The sequence below is a fragment of the Mytilus edulis genome, chromosome 7 (assembly GCF_963676685.1).
Source record: "Mytilus edulis chromosome 7, xbMytEdul2.2, whole genome shotgun sequence".
NCBI lineage: Eukaryota > Metazoa > Mollusca > Bivalvia > Mytilida > Mytilidae > Mytilus > Mytilus edulis.
In genome coordinates this window covers 75,108,753-75,125,587 of record NC_092350.1, presented here as the reverse complement: position 1 = coordinate 75,125,587, position 16,835 = coordinate 75,108,753, and the positions used below count along the sequence as shown (strand labels likewise).

Sequence of the window (16,835 nt, the reverse complement as noted above, 5' to 3'; positions counted from 1 at the left end):
TAATATGAAAAACAAATCAGCTTTTAAGCATGCAACTTTTATTTAAAAGTTGATAGATGAAATGCTCACTAAATATTACAGTGTCCATCTTTTGTATAAATCTGATTACTGTGTCAGTACAAAGTTCAGGTAAAGAATTTGTAAGACTTGTACTAGATTTGAGACATGGAAACAACATATGTTTAAATCTTCTCTCAGTGAGATGATTTTGTCACGGAAAGTGATACGAGTTACAGATGAGTTTGAAATGGTATGTATGAAATTTATTTTATTAGATCGCTGGGAATGTTGTCGCTGGGAGCGATGTGATTGGTTGCACAGTGTAGTGCACCATGGAATGTTGTCGCTGGGAGCGATGTGATTGGTTGCACAATGCACCATGGGATGTTGTATAGTTAAATGAATATACAGAAAACAAAAGATTAAATATAAAGGCATTAACTTTTGTACATAATTAAATATATGTATACAATTGATTTGAAGATGAGACTTGTAATAATCATCAATTTTATATGTTTTTTCATTAAATACCACAATTTTGATTTTATTTTATCAGCAGGTCGCATTTACTATAAAACGATCAGAGTTTTAGTACCATATTGGAGACCTTATGTATGTGCTAATTATTTCCCGGATGCCACAAATATGCAGGTGTAGGTATAAAAAGTAGCCCGTTTTTATGTGAGATAAATCGGACAGTACCAAGAGTTCAACTTGGAGAGATTTTAAAACGGTAAGCAGTAATATTTTACAGTCCGTACACATGGTACATAACATATTGAGTGGAAAACTTTTTTAATTTAAAATCGATATTAAAAATGTAACAAAGATAATAAGAAACCTTGTACAAAGTCAGAGCTTCAGACATAGCTGTAGACTTTGTTTTTTGTTGTTGTTGATATAATAGATATATATATATATATGTTTAGATTTTTATGAATGTAACAATAGGATCACACAGTGTGATATGAAGTTGATGTATGTAGATCTGAGATGCATATATGTTTAGACTTTCATGAGCTATGTTGCGCAGTGTGACATAAATGATCACAGTGTGATTAGAAGTTGATGTATGTAGATCTGAGATGCATATATGTTTAGACTTTCATGAGCTATGTTGCAGTGTGTAACATAAAGAATCACATAGTATGATTAGAAGTTGATGTATATAGATATGAAATATGTATATATCTATAGAGTTTAATGTTTATCTGATTAAGATACAAGTACATGTATGTATGAAGTTTTGATTGTGTTCTTCTATTTACAGAATCAAGGAAAACAGTTTGAGAAATTATCCATCGATTCAAGATTTGCAAAAAATTTGTCTGCATAACCATCTATTGCGAAAGCTTCCGGTTCAATATGACGTATTTGACGTTCCGATTGTCGACTTGAAACTGATATTGGTCCAGTTTAGTGGTTGAAGATTCATCTTCAATTAGCAATATCTCAAAAGACTTTTTATATCAGCATCTTATTCTGAACTGTTTCATTTTCTTTATTTCGATGTTACTGCGAGCAACTAATCCTATATCTGTGTTTGTCTTGTTTATAGCCTATTGAATTAGAAATTAAATGCTTTAAATTCGGACGACCAGGGCGAGGGAGAATTTAAATGTATTTTATTTCGTTTGAAATAGGGTTTTTCCCGTTTGCTATTTGTAGTTAATATTTACAGATGGGAACTAGTATAACTAGTTTGGATACTGGTTTTGTAACAGTATGTACTATTTATAAGTTTGATGTTAGGTGCAGGAGGCACGAGGAAAGTTTTGGCGGTTTTTATGGGTGGGGTTTAAAGGTACTATATAAAGTTTGGGATTTAAATGTATTAGTATCGAAGGTGCTCGCAGTTACGTCGGATTGAAGTTGGTCACATAGGTATATGTGCAGTTGCTGCTATGTTTATTGTACGTACAGGCGTTGGAGGCATTAGCCGGGGGAAAAGAAACGATGCGAAAGAGGAACAATGTTATATGTCATGTGTTTATATAATGTTTCGATTGAAGAAATATGTACATATCAGTAAAATAAAATATTGTATCGCAAGAGAAAATACGATGTTACTGCGAGCAACTAACCCTACATCTGTGTTTGTCTTGTTTATAGCCTATTGAATTAGAAATTAAATGCTTTAAATTCGGACGAGCAGGGCGAGGGAGAATTTAAAGAAATAGATAGTGAGAAGATAGACGAGCTACGATATAAGAGGAGGGGAGACGATTTTGTGTACGAGAGGTGTGTACTTACGATTTATGATTATACCACCGTATTGTTGAGCCTGCAGTTTTAGATGTTGTAAACTTGTATAACTGTAACATGTACTTTGAATTTTGAATAATACATTATTGAGCTTTTAATCGACTTTGTGTTTATATGTAACTTGCAAGACTTCGTTCAGACTACACCAGGATCCATTTATTTATTTATGTGACCAGGATTCCCTTAATCACGCTATCAGAGATTTTAAGGGTTACCCTGTTAAAGAGTATATTTGGCATTTGTCGTCCGTGGACGTGTAAAACGTAGATACCAAACAACAAAGCACAAACACAAGAATACACACTTCAGTTTAAGTCTCCATACTTAAACCTTTTCATCCCACCGCTGCCACCAAAGTGACAAAATGTAAGTACAGATCTGACAGTACTTGCAGTTACCGAACGCTAGTTCAGAACCATTAAGAAATAATACAAAAATCACTAGGGATGCCATAAACAGTCAGATAAATCCTGTAACGTCATCGAGGGGAGGTCAACACCGACACAGACGGACGGACATAGCCATCTTTGGCACGACAATATATCATGTGGTAAATTCCTAGTAACTAAATAATACGGTATATATATACAAGTTTATTAACAAATGTACAATACTTACATTGACAAATATAGTTACAAAGTTTAAACATATAAACTTTAAATACAAGTCCTCCAGAATCTAACTGATTCAAGACACATCCTTACAGTATCACAGCTGATACCCAATCTCCCAATTGCTTGAACAACTGACCTTTATCATGAGTTTAATAACTTTACCTCTAGACAAACAAAATAGGCATAACTAATTTTATTACCCTACATCCCAAGACATTAGTACTTGTCTGAATCACATCAGTTCAACTTTAATTGCAGATAATAAAACTAGCCATTTGTCAAATTACCCTTGCGTCATTAATTTTCTCTGTGTACACAAATAAACAGATATAAAGCCAATTTAACTTAAGGTCAAAATTTACAAAACATTAAAATATTACAATACATTGATACCTGCATTGATTAAGTATTGTTTACCATTCTCGTATGAAAATTCAAACTTCAAAAATTAGTGGTCCGTATAACAAATATCAGGGAAGAATTAATTGTTAACTCATGTTACATGCAGTCATGTGCAGTCATAGAATTACCTGAAATCCAAGGTGATTGTCCTTGATTTTAAGATAAACTATGTTTACATTTTGTCACTGGTTAAGGGTTTTTATTTACAGTAAGCTTGCTAATAGAAATGAAACTTTTGGGTGACAATTCCTTTGATCAATCATTCCCAATGCACAAAGTGTGGACATATAAATATGTCACTTATGTATGTAACTATTATAGTACAGAGCGAATGTATGAATTAAAATCATCATGGTAATAATCAAGTTATCAAGTTATTCCTTTTTCAATGAAACATCGAGTTGAGTGGAAAAGAAGAAAAAAACCTTAAGTTTTTTAAAAACTGCGTACCAATTAGTATTGGTTTACCATTCGATGTCCATATTGACCTTATCAAAAACATCATGAAAAGTTGCAAAGATAATAGACTATAGAAAAGGAGTGGAGCTAGATATATTCCATTAAAATGAGATATGATAATGCTTATATAACTAAATATTGAATATATTTGTAGTATCACTAGTCGTTTCCCATTAACAAAAAATAATCCCAAACTTTAAACTTAAACAAAGTAAACGTTTCAGAGTTGATTGGCGATATAAAAAGGAGAAGGGCAAACTTATCACCATGACAATAAAATATTCTTATGTTATACAACAGCAAATAAGTATCAATGAATAATTATTAGTAGTTCCCCTAACCTTCAAACCTAAGCAACAGTTTTAAAATCAATAGACCATGATGGAGAGAGCAAGGCCAAATAATGACCAAAAATTGAGAAGTAGAAATGATCCTGCCAAAAATTTCACCAAAAATCTCGAATGGAAAATTATGTAAACATACTCGATCACGGCTGTAATTCAATTTATCGAGAACATATATCGTTAAAGAATAAGTAAGAGAAGTCAAAGATTGCAGTACACGATCTTATTTATTGAATTTTCAAGATAAATCAAAAACTAAATTGATTCATTACTTTGAACAGTATCAGACAAACTAAGAGTTTAAAAGAACATATTTTTTTCAAAACTAAAGAGGCAATTTGCCCTGCATTATTTGAATAGCATAAAATATATACACAAATTATTTATAATTATTGTTGATAAAGCAAAACATGTTTTTGTGGTTTACTATTTATTTGGAATAGAACAAAGGCTTTGACGAAATCTAACAGGTTTATCGAGCGCCCAAATCTCCATTTGTCATTGGACAGTGATGTTTGACCAACCTTTAAAAATTGTTTGAAAATTGACTTAACTCAGTAGATCGAAACAAGCTAGTTTAGTCAACAACAAATGATACAAAAATAACCAAAGACGTTTTCAAAGATGTCATTAACATTCTGCCATAAACACGACCCTGCAATGCGAATGATTATTGATATAAAAAAGAAGATGTGGTATGGTTGCCAAAAAAACAACTCTTCACAAAAAAAACATGAAACAAAATTTAACAACAATAGGTCACCGTACGGCCTTCAACATTGAGCAAAGCCCATACAGCTTAGTCGGCTATATAAGGCCCCGAAATGACAAATGTAAAACTATTCAAACGAGAAAACTAACGATCTAATTAAGGTACAAAAAATTGAATGCAAAACACATATGTTGCACATCAACAAACGACAACCACTGAACTACAGGCTCCCAACTACAATGACATGGAACGGTCACATACATACAGAATGTGGCGAGGTTAAACATGTTAGTGTGACAGTGGTGTAAAAGTACAAAAACAAGAACGAACTATAAAACCATTTGAAAAAGGGTGAACTCATTAGATGGTTACAAATAAAAATACTAGATAGAGTGAACGTGACCGGGTACTTATATATCCCAACAACAAAAAGTATCGTTAAGACTCTTATTAACATTCTAAGTGAATAAATAGTTCACCAGTGATAAATACATGTACATTACGTTCATTGATATCCAAGACGTAAGACATGAAAACAGCAAACTAGTTTTAATATATAAACAAGGTACAACACCATCCAAAAATGAAAAATAAATACAATGGGGAAAGAAAAATACCCATTTTGTTGGATTTTTTTTTTTTTAAACTGGAATATTTAAGTCTAAGAATGAACGGTTTTAACTGTTTTAGTTTGATTTATTCAATGTAGTTAGATTTCGTAAGATTCCGGCAGAATATGCAGATAATTCTCGATTTCAAAAGAAACTGTATCACCAAGATAGATTTTACACTTTGCACCATTACAACTGTATGTTTTTCCCTTTTAAATTTCGTAATTATTGAAAAAGGTGATATCAAATTTAAAATTTGTACAAACACATATTTATAACTATACTTAATTATATTGGTGCCTATATTTGGGATGAAATAAGACATCATATGGCACACTGACATGTTTTGTGTTTTCTCTCACTTTCAACAATTACCTCTAATGAAATGCGTAAATACGGAAGCCGTAAGTAATAGTAAAAGTTCAATGATAAGTTAATATTGATATTAAAAGACTTTCGAACAAAAAGGGTTGTTCAGATCCCCGAGCCCGAAGGCGTACGAAAGCCGAGAAGGCTCACCTATAATTCAGAATTCAGCATTCAGAATTCGGCATTCAGAATTCAGAATTGGGTAATCATTTTTTTCAAATGTTATAACATACATATTGTAACAATTGTGATATGTTTTAATTGTGATATGAAAATTGTATGCCTGTCTTTATGTTAACTACTCTACCTTATATGAATATTTTATATTTATTGTGTTGTCCATAATCTATAGAGAGGGTTGCTCTTTGTCATACCTATGTGTTTTTGCCGTTTTGAAATCTACCCCTATAAGTCTCTGGTTCAAATTGTCCCCCTCATCACCTTCCTAACATACACCGTACGCTGTTTTTCGTTCCTTTTAGTCCATTAACTCCCTCAAAATGTGTCTATCACACGATAATATAAATACTATTTATCCCCACCCCGATTGACCTTGTTCGAAGAAAAGAAGAAGCAAACAACCGTTTAACGTCAAATTAATCAGTTCTTCTTCACTATAGGTGCAAATCCAAGTGGACATCTTCACTGTAAAAGCAATAGATGCGTGTCAGATAAAGATATGTTCACAGCACTGACCTTAAATCAAGCATCACTTTATCAGACTCGTATCTAAAACTATCCGTCTATGTTTCGTTGCAGATTTCATACTCCCCAAGTAGACCCTCTTCAAAAGTCAACACATTGGTGTTAATTTGGCGTCATCCGACAAAATTTCCAGCAATTGTTTAAAAGACTAAGGTTGTTTTTTCCAGATCTAATAATTTGGTTTAAGTGGTCTTTACTTTTAAGATGTTTTAATACTTTTTTTGATTTGCAACTTCTACATGTTCTTTTAAGATGGATTATTTAATATTTCGGCAAGCGCGTCGCTTATGAGTCTTTAATTGACTAAACAGGCACCCGACCCAAATAATCACATTTATTAGAATGATTTCAATAAAAGTAATACAAAATCAATCAAAAACAACATAATGCTTTATATATATTTAATTCATGACTTTTATGGTATTCTAGGCATTATCCGATTCTAGGAAGGAACATACAACTATATAGGCAATTACAATATAATTCATGACAACATTCTCTGTTTTGGTAGTGATTACTTGTTTGTAGATCTAACTTTACTGAACAGTCCAACTGTTTACAGTTATCTCTACCTATAATGCACTTGGACAAGTAGTTTCAGAGGAAAAGATTTTTGTACAAAAAATAACAAAAATTAAAAAAAAATGATTACATTGACTTTCAAGTGGAATAACACCTGAAAGAGTCAATTGACAATTCAGATCATGTTGACTTATTAGAAGGGCTTATTCCCCATGCTCAGTTGAAAGATCGACCTCACCATCTAATAAAACAGAGCGTTTTCTATAACAATGGGAATCATGGAAAAAAAATTGTTTTGGGTTACAATAATTCATATTTTGTGAAGAATCACACTGCATCTTCCAGAAAATATACTGAATATGGTATTACCAAAATGCTGGACTTTTTGATAGACAATATATTTGTTGAATTTGGAGGATTTATATTTCAACAGACAGTCGGTATTTCAATGGGTACTAATTGTGCACCCCTGCTGGTCGATTTGTTTTTCTACTCGTATGAAGCATAATTTATTCCGAACTTACCAAAAGACAAAAAGAAAAAGCACCTTGCAAAATTCTTTAATTTTACTTTCCGATATATTGATGATGTTGTATCATTGAATAACTCATATTTCAGCCAAAACTTACATCTCATATATCCCAGTGAACTTGAAATTAAGGATACTACTGACACTAGAAGGACAGCTTCATGCCTTGATATTTTCCTAAATATTGACGCAGATGGACGACTTCACACGAAAATCTATGATAAACGGGACGATTTCAACCTATCAATGATCAATTTCTAATTTCTCAGCAGTATTATACCCTCTGCCCCTTCGTATGGTGTTTACAAACACTGTGCGGGACAAATTTGCCATTCCGGTATCGGCAAATCTGACTTTGTCGGTTTACAAGATATCCAAACAAAAATTTGCCCAGTGATAGATTATTGAAAAATTAAAAAAATGCCATATGTCCCAACTTGTCACTGTTGTCACTCTTGTCACTGCAGCTGATTAAAAGTACATTTCCCATGGGAATATTAGAATTTCCCATGGGAACATTGGAAGTTCCCATGGGAAAAATTACTTTTCCCATGGGAAGTTTAGAGTTCCCATAGGAACTTTAAAGTTCCCATGGGAAAAGATGAATACAAAAAGTTCCCATGGGAATTAATTCTTCCCATGGGAACAAATTTTCTTCCCATGGAAACAATTTTTCTTCCCATGGGAACAATTTTTCTTCCCATGGGAACAATATTTCTTCCCATGGGAACAAATCTTCTTCCCATGGGAACAATTTTTCTTCCCATGGGAACAATTTTTTTTCACATAGGAACAATTTTTCTTCCCATGGGAACATACTATATTATAACATGTACAATACAAACATTATTTTCCATTTGAATTTTTTTCTTCAGAAAAATTACAATTTGTTGCAGATACTGGATATATGAGAATAAAAGAGAATATACTTCTGCCTTAGCTGGATGGAAAGCTGTAGGGGATAACACATTTTTGGAACCTTGTAAAACATCTCAGAAAAGCAGATTTGTCTCCGGGACAAGTTTGCAATTCCGCTGAGTGCAAAAGTTGTTCACCTTAATTTTTGGAGTTAAGTCAAAATGAAGTTGATAACTTGGTTGGTATTGGTTCCCTGATATTTGTCCTAAAATTGTTTGGCTCTAGCACCACTGTTGAAAAAGTTATGCCCCTTTTTTCAACAATTTCCTTAGAGGAATAGTTGTTTTCCTCAAGGGAAATCAAATTTCCCTAAAGGAAAAAGATTTTTCTTCAAAGGGAAATTGTTTTTTCCTCAAGGGAAATTTTTTTTTCAAGGGAAAAAGATTTCCTTCAAGACAACAAATTTCCTCTAATGAAATCATTGTTCTTCAAATTTCCTCTAAAGAAATTTCTGAACATCAAATTTCCCTTATTTGTTCTTGTTAAACATTTCTTCGCTATACCATGTATACAAACAGTATGAATATAATTATTACAAGACTGTATAGTTGATGCAAATGATATTCAAAACTTTCACAAATGTTTGACTCAACATTTTAATGACATTGAAAATTGATAAAGTCTGACTGTTTAGATCTAGGTATTGTTCATACTTTTTATAAAATTTAACTATGATTTATAACAAAAATTTGTAGCAAATGATTCTGTTTTCTTTGTAATTCATGTAATTGTTTCAATGCAATACATTAATAAGCAACCAATTTGAATGTCATACCATTTGTGGTGTTCTAAAGAATTTGTTTATATATTTGCAGATTAAATAATAAAATATACACTTTTCGTGTTATTTTAAATTAAAATTTTCTTCTGTTTCAGCTTGTGTACAGTTTTCAATCCACTACGTAAGAATTCAGTGAATACATTATTCCATTCACTTAACATTTTCCTTCAATTCTAAGAGAAAACATTTTTGCAAATTGTTCTTCAATGATCTTCTTCCGTATATTTGATATGAGGGAGCGATGTAAATGAGTGGATAAAACTGGTGTTCCTTTTTTCAACAACAAAATAGTATTTGTTCTGCATTCTCCTTTCTTTCGAATAATATATATAATATGTTGTTGCTTTTATGCAATAGTGTTTTTGTGTATCTATGATAGAACTCCATTTTGTTTATTGGCATTATCATGTGATAATGATGAAATTTCCTGTTTCTTTTTTGCAGGAAAGCACACATTCCAGTTCAAATTAATCCAATTATGCACTTTGTAAATAAATTTCAACTTTAAGTTTCCTCTTCAGTAATGACCTATTGATCGTGAAAACCAAGATGTCTGATCACCTATAAATACACAAAATAAACAAATAAAATGTTATAAATGGAGAGAGAAACAGCAATAAATGTTTTTCATATGTAGCTTTCTTTATTAAAATTCATTAAGTAAACTTGAACCTTGCGAAAAATAATTAGTTGTGATGTAGACTAGAAAGTATAAAACGCAAAATAAAGTAGTCGCGAAAAATTAGTTGATTTACATTAGTCCAGTCTGTGTTTGCAGGAAATTTACATCATAGGTTGCCATATTCCTATTGTGCCTGTCCAAAGTTCAGAGCCTGTAGTTTTTGTAAGTTTAGTCTGACACTAAAATTTAGTGGTTGTTGTTGTTGTTGTTTCATACCGGTTATATTTATTTTTTGTAATTTATTTTGTAATAAACTAGGCAATTAGTTTTACAGTTTGGACATGTCGGATTGTTTCAATTTTTCATCTTTGGGTCTTTTATAGCTGCCTACTGTGACTATAGGGTATGGATTTTCTCATTATTGAAGGTCGTCACAGGCCTACAATTGCTTTCTTAAAGCCATGATAGTTTTCATATTTAATATACCACATCTTTTAATTTTTATAGTAATCATGATTATCATCTTTCAAGTTCAACAACTTTAAAAAAAAAACAGGTGCTCCGCAGGGCGCAGCTTTATACGACCGCAGAGGTCGAACCCTGAACAGTTGGGGCAAGTATGGACAAAACATTCAAGCGTGATACAGCTCTGAATTTGGATTGTGATCAAATTTTTGACATTACATGTTTTTTTTTACACAAAACAAATGTCAAGATTTTACAAATCAATTAAAGATTTCTTCTTCAAACTTTTTAAATCTAAAATTAAATAGTTGACACAGCATAGGTTTCTGACACAGAATGAATGTGGTCTAATGAACTTAAAATATTTTTTTTGCCTTTGAGCAATTCACTATGCTGTTGAATATTAATCCTCTCAAAAAAATGTTTGAAGAAATTTTCTTTTTATTTATGAAATCTGAAATGAGAAAAATTTAAACCCCCCCCCCCTTTTTTTCACATCCCCGTTTCCCTTTTTCCAAAACTGATATCAATTCAAATTTCTAATGGAGTTTGCAACAATAACTACTCTTTTAAATACATCATAAAATATTAAAATGTAAAATAAAGTGCTTGTTATCACTGAATGGTAAAGATTGGTTGGTAGTAAAAGTGAATATACATTGTTTATTGTATAAAACAATAAAAAAAACTTCATCAGCAACATTTTATATTGGCAAATTTCCAATGAAGTTATTTACATAAAGTTATTGGCAAATAAAAATAGAAAATGACATCATAGTCATGTCTGGCAAATGTCCAACATACATTATCTAAAAACATTTTAGATAAGATAAGGAAAAAAAGCTTCATCAGCAACATTTTATATTGGCAAATTTCCAATGAAGTTATTTACATAAAGTTATTGGCAAATAAAAATAGAAAATGACATCATAGTCATGTCTGGCAAATTTCCAACATATATTATCAACTTCTATTCTATACAAAGAAAGATAACTCCAATTGAAAATTAATTGCTATTGCACAATATTGTGCAATTAGATATTTCTTGCTATTGTGCAATACTGTGCAATTGAAAATTTCTTGCTATTGCACAATACTTGATATGGAATCCTGATTTGGACCAACTTGAAAACTGGGCCCATAATCAAAAATCAAAGTACATATTTAGATAAAGCATATCAAATAAGCCCAAGAATTTAATTTTTGTTAAAATCAAACTTAGTTTAATTTTGGACCCTTTGGACCTTAATGTAGACCATTTGAAAACTGGACCAAAAATTAAGAATCTACATACACAGTTAGATTTGGCATATCAAAGAACCCATTTATTCAATTTTTGATAAACAAAGTTTAATTTTGGACCCCCATTTGGACCAACTTGAAAACTAGGCCAATAATTAAAAATCTAAGTACATTTCTAAATTCAGCATATCAAACAACCCCCAGGATTCAATTTTTGTTAAAATCAAACTAAGTTTAATTTTGGACCCTTTGGACCTTAATGTAGACCAATTTGAAAACGGGACCAAAAATTAAGAATCTGCATACACAGTTAGATTCGGCATACCAAAGAACCCCAATTGTTCAATTTTTTATGAAATCAAACAAAGTTTAATTTGGACCCTTTGGGCCCTTTATTCCTAAACTGTTGGGACCAAAACTCCCAAAATCAATACCAACCTTTCTTTTATGGTCATAAACCTTGTGTTTAAATTTCATAGATTTCTATTTACTTAAACTAAAGTTATTGTGCGAAAACCAAGAATAATGCTTATTTGGGCCCTTTTTTTGCCCCTAATTCCTAAACTGTTGGAACCAAAACTCCCAAAATCAATCCCAACCTTTCTTTTGTGGTCATAAACCTTGTGTCAAAATTTCATAGATTTCTATTGACTTAAACTAAAGTTATAGTGCGAAAACCAAGAAAATGCTTATTTGGGCCCTTTTTGGCCCCTGTTTCCTAAAATGTTGGGACCAAAACTCCCAAAATCAATCCCAACCTTCCTTTTGTGGTCATAAACCTTATGTTAAAATTTCATAGATTTCTATTCACTTTTACTAAAGTTAGAGTGCGAAAACTAAAAGTATTCGGACGACGACGACGCCAACGTGATAGCAATAAACGACGAAAATTTTTTCAAATTTTGCGGTCGTATAATAAATAAAAGTGGCCTTACCATTTAGGTTTAGTTTGCTTCTGCAAATTTTAAATTGCCTATCATTTCTGCTGTTTATAATTTCTCTGTATCTTCTATAGTTCTTGTCCTATACATAAAAGAGTAAAAGTTATTATTGAATGGCATCTTGCATCAATATTTTTTTTTGCTGTTTAATGTACATGATGTATATTAATGTGTGTTTAATAAGAAGAGTGCACATGCTGAAATGTCTCGCCTTCTTTTACTAATCATTGATAATATGTTGATAGTCCTAAGTATAAAGCTTTATCACAACTGTCACATAAACTTAACATTAACCAAAATAAATAAATAAAGACTATTAATGAACCATGAGAATGAGGACAATGTCAGATGAACCATGCCAGGCAGACATATACAGCTAACAAGGCTTCAATGCAACAATTATAGTTGACCTATTACTTATAGTTTAAGAAAAATAGACCAAATCACAAAAACACTGATCAATGAACCGTGAAAATGAGATCAAGGTCAAATAAAACCTGTGCCACTGACATAAAGATCATAAAATATTTCTATACACCAAATACAGTTGACCTATGGCTTATAGTATTTAATAGATAAAGACCAAAACTCAAAAACTTAATTTTGACCACTGAACCATGAAAATGAGGTCAAGGTCAGATGATATCATCCCACTAGACATGTTCACCTTACAATCATTTCATACAACAAATATAGTAGACCTATTGCATAAAGTATGAGAAAAACAGACCAAAACACAAAAACTTAACTATAACCACTGAACCATGAAAATTGTCATAAATAGCATAGACACCTCTTAGTTTTGAGAACAACATGCGTTAATTGTGCAAGTATAATCATTGATAAATCATGCACAAGATTGACTTTTTTTAAAAAGCCTATATATTGAAATTTTCTGAAAATATTGCATGCATTTATTAATATGACCAATTTCAAGAAATGCGCAAAGATGTGAGATGATTTATATAATTGTAATTTCAGGAATTTACAGTAAAGGCTTTCATCCCCACTGCATTTTGCACTTTTCCCACGTCAGGAGCCAGATAATGGCCTTTGTGACCGTTGTATGATTTTTATTTTAGTTTCTTTTTTAATATCAAAGAGTTTAATATGACGTCCATTATCACTCAACTAGTATACATTAATGGCAAGCTAAAGCATGCCTCACAGGCAGGGATCCAGGAGGGTCTGAGGGTTGGACATGTTGGAACCCCCCTTTATACATTGTTCTTTATTGGACGATCAATGCATTTGAATTTTAAAATTAACACCATTCGAACGTAAATATATTTCAAAATTAAGATGCTGCAATGTAAAATCCCAGTAGAGCTGGGAAGATGGTATAAGTCATTCCAAAAGAAGAAAGGACATGCAATCTGTGTTTAACTGCAATTGGCAATGAATTCCATTATTTATTTGAATGCAATTCTTTATTAGTTAAAAAATATCAGAAATCAGCATATTCCAGAGTACTATGTGAAATATCAGAATTAAGCAAAAATGAAAGGACTAACTGTCATTGACAAATATTAACTTATTATTTAAAAATGTGTCTATATTCATTTCAAAGTTAACTAAAATATTATAATATAAAGTAATTTTCCATATATTTTATTTCTAGGTTGTTTTATTTTTTTTTTAATTGTATGTGATTGTATTTTGTAATTTACCTCTTGTTTCACATGTCAATGTGACAAAGTGTTTTTCAAATAAAGCATATTGTATTGTATTGTATTGTATTGAATGGGGACATGTAGTTGGACCCCCCCCCCCTCCATTTGTCTTTGGTTAGGAACCCCTTCTCGGGTTGTGGGATTTTCTCGTTGCATTGAAGACCCATTGGTGCCCTTTGGCTGCTATCTGCTCTTTGGTCTTTTGATACATTCCCCATTTACATTTCGATTTTATATTCAGTTCTATTATAGATGTTAGACTTCTTGTTGATTTGGTTTCACATTTCGGCTTCGTCAGAGGAAAGCGTTCCAGAAATAAAATAGCCTTGCAAGACGTAATAATTATTTGGACTAGATTTTCACCACCATCAACATTGTAAAGCTTGTCTCACTGTGGAAGAAATGAGTTTGGCGCGTTTACAAAAATATAATTGTCTGTGCTGACAGGGGAGTGTGTGTGCATACCATTATTTAAATTTTCTAAACCTTCTTTTTCAATATTTTGTGCATTTCTTGGTAATATACTGTCAAACCTCGAGTGCTGCTTTACAAAAACGATCAACTTACAAGTAATGTAGGGGAAGGAAACTAGCTAAAAAGACCAAAAATAAGCCACAACTAATGGGGTCTCATTTGGGGGTTCTGTTCACGGATCTCGCTTTATAGTTACTATTTATTTTTTTTAGATTCCCGCATCCCGCTTACACTATGCAAGTAAACAATTCTAATATTTTTGTAATTTCCTATGTCCCGCTAAACTTCATTTCCAGTTTTCACGGCACAATATTTTGACTATTAGTGACACTAACACTGTGGTATTTTCACGTGGGTATTTTACCAATAAGGCCATATATTTCGGTGTGTAGAAATACCGCAAAGGAATTCTTAAAGGCGCTGACTAAGAAGAAAGTTTTTGCATTAAGGACACTAAAACGATGTTTTAAGATCTCAGAGAATATGGATATATAGGAGGATATGATTAAATACCTCATATCTGTAAAGTTAGGTATCAATAGATATTGTAATTTTGAAGTTAAATGACTTTTTAATCAACGCGTGCCACTCGGCACGTGACCAACGGCTTATTGCAAATTCAATAATCATCATGTTCAATCAACCTAATCCAATACACAATTGTCTTTTTATCGTTACTTATTGATTAGTTAATGGTTGTTGTTGAATAAACTTAACGGTTTAGCGTGGTAAATTTTCAAGTTTATGAAAGAAAAATTAAAAAAAAATGAATTTTGTGTTTTAAAACTTTGCCTTTGTTATATTTTGTTTTTAAGGAAATTGCTATGCAAGCTTTTTTTTTAAATTAAAGAACCATATTTTGAGATACAAATTGAGACAAAAATGCTTTTGAGATTTCGTTTCCTTGTTAACAACACAAGAGTTTACATATATTATCATTATACCTTGAATGAGTGACATATGCATGAGAGTATGTGGTGTCCGTGGGGTTCTTCAAAATCCGATTACAGAAGTAATGTAGAAAAACTCCAAGAGGTAAAATTATATTACGTTTTAAAAAGAGACTATAAATCATAACTGTCTCCTATGAACAATAACTTTAAAACTGATGTCAATGCTTTTTTTTTTAACAATTCATCTTTATTTCAACAATTGAAGATGAATACTATTTTATTTTATAATGTAATAAGCATCGTGATGTAAGAAATATAATTCACAATGTGCAGGCGCAAATCTAGAGCTTGAAGCGGAGGTTTGGGGGAGGGGGTACATGATAAATGTTTAGAATACTAGAGAAGTTTTCTTGTTATATAAAACCATATGTTTTTCAATAAATGGCAAACTTTTTGTTCATCCGGCATATGGTTACTCTAAATAAACTTCTGATTAGTTTAATTATTTGATTACAGATCGTATCTACCCGTTTTGCAATTGCTGTATCACCCTAAATGAGGCTAATAAAGATATGTATAATAAAATATAGAGGTAGCAGTCTTGGATTGTCTTAATTAAATCCTTTGATCCTCTAATTATCAAGTTACCCTCTGGCCAATGTAATTATGACTTGTGTATATTTAAAGAAGTTACTTATATATCTTTATTCTCATAAAGCAAATGCATTACATCGGTACAGAGATAACAAATACAACAATAAATATTTACAATATGTACAAAACAAGCGAGAGAGGTTACAAAAGTTACAAGCCAGGAGTACAAGCACGGGCCGACAAACACAAGTATTTATATTTTCTATAAAAAAAAACAAAGCTTCTTCAGAACTGGTTTTCTTGTACTTGACATAACTTCAGAGAATTTAACTGTATTTTGCCGTTTTGTAAAATATGCAGTTAAAAACTCTTTTCGTTTTTGATTGAAAAATTTGCATTCAAATATAAAATGATATTCGTCACCTATTTGTCGATTGTTACATAGACTGCAAAAGCGGTTTTCTCTGATTACGTTTTGCCATCTTCCTGTTTCAATCGACAACTTAGTATTAGTCGTTTGAAATCGACAAAAAACAAAAGCGTCTTTGAAGTCCAAAATATTAAAATATTCTTCAATTTCAAGTTTTTTTTTTTAAATTTTTGTAGTTTATACCTTTTGACGAATTTTGAATGAGGGAATTCCAGTTCTGAATATATTGATATAGCAATCTCTGCTTTATGACAGTTTTTAACCATTCTT

At 31.7% G+C, this 16,835-nt stretch overlaps 1 long non-coding RNA gene across 1 annotated transcript; it reads right to left on the bottom strand.

Annotated features, from left to right (window-relative positions):
- Positions 1-9,028: 9,028 nt before the first annotated feature.
- Positions 9,029-14,883, bottom strand: LOC139482236 (uncharacterized). Its single transcript, XR_011654801.1, has 3 exons — positions 14,640-14,883; positions 12,496-12,583; positions 9,029-9,792 (listed from the first exon to the last, which is right to left on the bottom strand). It is a non-coding gene; the product is annotated as an uncharacterized lncRNA (long non-coding RNA).
- Positions 14,884-16,835: the final 1,952 nt, after the last annotated feature.